The following is a 4107-nucleotide window of genomic DNA, read 5'->3' as shown; positions in this document are numbered from 1 at the left end:
GAGGGTATTGGTGTGGTGTGATGTGAGGGTGTTGGGAGGTGGGGAAGGCATGGGTGGAGTGTGGGGTAGAGGTAGGGGTATGTGGGTAGGGTGGGGTATGTGGGTAGGGGTGGGTGGTGGGTGTAAGGAATTGGATGGGGTGGAGTGGGAAGGTAGAGTAGGAGTGTGTTGGGGTGTGGTGGGATGAGCTTATGAGGATATATATATATATACACACACACACACACACACACACAAACACACATAATTATATGTTTGACCTACATCCAGGTGTTTTAACACCAGATGCATTGAGAATATATTTACTTATGCCTAAAAATGCAGCCAACCCACAAACTAACTGCATTCACACCTTGTGTATGTGTTCAATTTTCTTTATATATATATATTGTTGGTAAATCATAAATCCAAAAAAAGAAGCACATTCTAAGTTATAGAGCAGTGTAGTATAAAGATAGACAAGGGCGATCTATGGGATAACCCTAGGTTTCACACCTACAAAGCACTTAGCTTTACAGTGTATCATCAGACCCCAAAACCTATTGGCACATGGCCTCTGTTGCAAGTGGTCTCTCTAGAAAATGGAGGAGGAAAAGACTTCGTTAATGTCAACAACAGAGGATTGTCTCCCTTTGGCTGTTATTCATAATCGCCTCTGTTACTATGCCAGTAGTAACAACACCAATACCATCGCCACCTTTAATGATGCCAATAACAACACCAACAACACTGGTACCAACAACAGCAGTAGCAGCAGCATCAATACCAGCAGAGACAACATCGCCACGATCCGTGCACCGAGATACATTGGATGCTCCGGTAACATATTCAAGCAACACCTCTCCACCCACAAATCCTCTTTCAAGATACCAGAGAGGAGATATGCTACATCATTAACCAGCCATGTATGGCAGCTGAAGAACAAAGGAATTCTACATATAATATCATGGAGAATCTCAGAAAATCCAGGTCCTTACATAAACAGGGCCAAGCATTGTAAATTGGGCATAGCCAAACAGGCGAGGATATTAAAGGACTCCCTTAACCTGGCATCCCGGAATCCACACAATAACAGAATCAATCACGAATAACAGCCAAAGGGAGACATTCTCTTGTGGTTATAGAATAATGAAGTCTTTTCCTCCTCCATTTTCTAGATAGGCCACTTACTACAGAGGCCATGTGCCAACAGGTTTTGGGGTCTGATGATACAGTGTAAAGCTAAGCACTTTATGGACGTGAAATCCCGGATAATCCCATAGACCGGCCTTATCTATCTATCTTTATATATATATACACACACACAATATATACACACAATATATGCAAGTGTGTGTGTGTGTGTGTGTGCGTGTGTGTGTGTGTGCGTGTGCGTGTGTATTTGCTGTGTGGGTATGTTTACTTCTGGAAGTTAGATTTCTGGAGGAACCTTTACTGACATTGTGATTCTATCTTAATTCTAGGTATGTAGTGACTATTCATATGGTCCTGGTCACATTGGCCCAGAAAAGAATTCCAAAGATGGCACTGCTGAAAAAGGTTAAAATTCTTTATGAACATTATTATTTTCTTTTTCTTTTTATTATTTCATGTATTTGCCAAAGAAGACTGTTTGCCCACTGACCTTATTTTCATTTCCTTTGAGATAGGAAATTGGTTAGGAGGGGAGTCATCCTTTTTGACTGGAGCCTTGGGGTGAATGTTTGCATGAACAACACACAAGGACCAGGTGGTGGTGTTAAAATTGGTGACAAATCATGTCTTCTACACTATAACATATAACATGGACTATCTCATTACAACAAGCTTCCTTACAGTTTCTTCTTATGAAATTTCACTCAAAAGGCTTTTGTTGCCCTAATAGTAGAAAACATTTGCATGAAGTGTTGTGCAGTGGGATTTTACATGAAATCAGTGTTCTCTCTAAACTGTGCATTTGTGTATGCATGCACATGTTTTACAATTTGTGCACAAAAGAAAAAAATGTGTGCATACAAAGTTTTCAAGATAAAATTGGATTTTTAAAAAATTCTTGTGATGGTTACTTGTAAAGAAAGCCAAAATTTGTACAATTTGCAACTTTCTGCATGCACCCACAGCCAAAAATTAGAGGAAGCATTGCCTGAAACCATGGAGATGTGAAGTAACCATTTTAATAATGTGTTCACCCAGGCATTTCTTAGATCAATGATTTAGTTTCACTTGAGTTCAACTTTCAATGGAGTTCTTCAATTTTGCCATCTATCCCACTACTGAAGTATTACCAGTAATATATCACACAATAAATAGCATGATGAAGGTGTGTGGCTCAGTGATTAGAGAGTCGGGCTCACAATCATGAGGTAGTGAGTCTGATTTCGGGTTAACAGATGAGATACAAATAATAATGGTGGTGGTAGTCATAACAACAACAACAATAATCCTTTCTATTGGAGGCACAAGATCTCAAATTTGGCAGGAGGGGACTAGCCAATTACATTGACCTCAGTGTTTCACTGGTACCTAATTTATTGAGCCTGAAAGGATGAAAGGCAGAGTCAACCTTGCTGGAATAATAATAATAATAATAATAATAATAATAATAATAATAATAATAATAATGAATGCCCTGATGCAGTACCAAGCAGTGACTCTCATGACTTTTGATCTTAACTGATTGGAAGTGTTATCATATACATTGTTTCGTCTTGGTATAAAAAGATAGGCCACAGCAAATATTCTGCTCAATACCACAGATTTGCATGTCAGTTGTTTGACCTTAAACCAGTTGAGCATGTCCCTTGGTGGCTGACGATATGTGCATCTCTGATCATGAGCAGAAGTAGTGAGGGAGCATCATAGTCATGTGTTGAGAGGAATTCTTTGGAGTTGGGATAATTCACCTCTGGAAACATGAGTGTTTCATTCATCATCCTTAAACAACCCTTATTCAGGGACCTTTTGAGTAGGATGGGCTACTTGACCTGAAGAAAACTCTAACTAGGCCCCACCTCTAAGGTCATGTGCTGTTTAACTTGATATGAGATCACTGTGTCATGCACATACAGTTGAGATGTATGTGCCTTGTATACCTTTATCAGAAGGATAGTCATGATGGGCATATTGAGCTTTGTTTATTTGTACTCCAGTGTCACTTTGATGGCATACGCTGCTCTCTCACTCAATAATAATAATAATTATTATTATTTTATTTGCTGTCACTTATGATTAGCTCTTAGACATGAAAGTGATTTGAATTCTAAAGATGTACCAATCAATATAGATGAGTGATTGGCAGCCTTAGGATAGACGTAGACAGACTCAATTGATTCCACTGCTTGATAAAAGTTCAGAAAAGTAATAAGAAGAAAGTGGATGCCTCTATGAGATAACTTGTTGCAGTGAACTTGTGAAGATGACATGGTGGAAGGTTGGTGATAGGACATAAAAAGTTATTGGACAGGTGTAGAAAAAAAGTGGAAGAAAGGGTGAACAGGGAACAATATCTGGGAAATAGAAGAGGTGCTAAATTTCAGGTCTATTTTGTTAGAATAGAAGCTAAAAGCATTAGGTGTTCTAGATTTTAACACAGTGTGTCAATGTTAATCAGGTTGGTGAAAACTATGTAGATAATATTAGTATTGTAGTCATCATCATTGATACTTACGAGAAGGAGGCATGCAAATGTGACTATGAAAGGCTGCTGAATGGAGAGAATATGTAATAGAAAGAGGGACTACTCCAAGTTAACCCAACAGAGGAGAGCTATTGAAATCTTCAGCTACATAGTTGAACTGAAATCCTGGAAATATTTAGCAAAGTAGAGTACACACTATAGGCGTAGGAGTGGCTGTGTGGTAAGTAGCTTGCTTACCAACCACATGGTTCCGGGTTCAGTCCCACTGCGTGGTACTTTGGGTAAGTGTCTTCTACTATAGCCTTAGGCCGACCAAAGCCTTGTGAGTGGATTTGGTAGACGGAAACTGAAAGAATCCTGTCGTATATGTATATATATGTGTGTATGTGTTTGTGTGTCTGTGTTTGTCCCCCCAACATCGCCTGACAACCGATGGTGGTGTGTTTACGTCCCTGTAACTTAGTGGTTCAGCAAAGAGACCAATAGAATAA

At 39.3% G+C, this 4107-nt stretch overlaps 1 long non-coding RNA gene across 1 annotated transcript in view; it reads left to right on the top strand.

Annotated features, from left to right (window-relative positions):
- LOC128249609 (uncharacterized) overlaps window positions 1-1546 on the top strand; it is a 27531-nt gene extending 25985 nt beyond the window's left edge. The window contains exon 3 of the long non-coding RNA XR_008265722.1: window positions 1464-1546. This is a non-coding gene — a long non-coding RNA (uncharacterized LOC128249609). The remainder of the gene's footprint in view (window positions 1-1463) is intronic.
- Window positions 1547-4107: the final 2561 nt, after the last annotated feature.

The sequence above is a fragment of the Octopus bimaculoides genome, chromosome 16, assembly GCF_001194135.2.
Source record: "Octopus bimaculoides isolate UCB-OBI-ISO-001 chromosome 16, ASM119413v2, whole genome shotgun sequence".
Lineage (NCBI taxonomy): Eukaryota > Metazoa > Mollusca > Cephalopoda > Octopoda > Octopodidae > Octopus > Octopus bimaculoides.
This window is presented reverse-complemented; position numbering and strand designations above follow the sequence as displayed.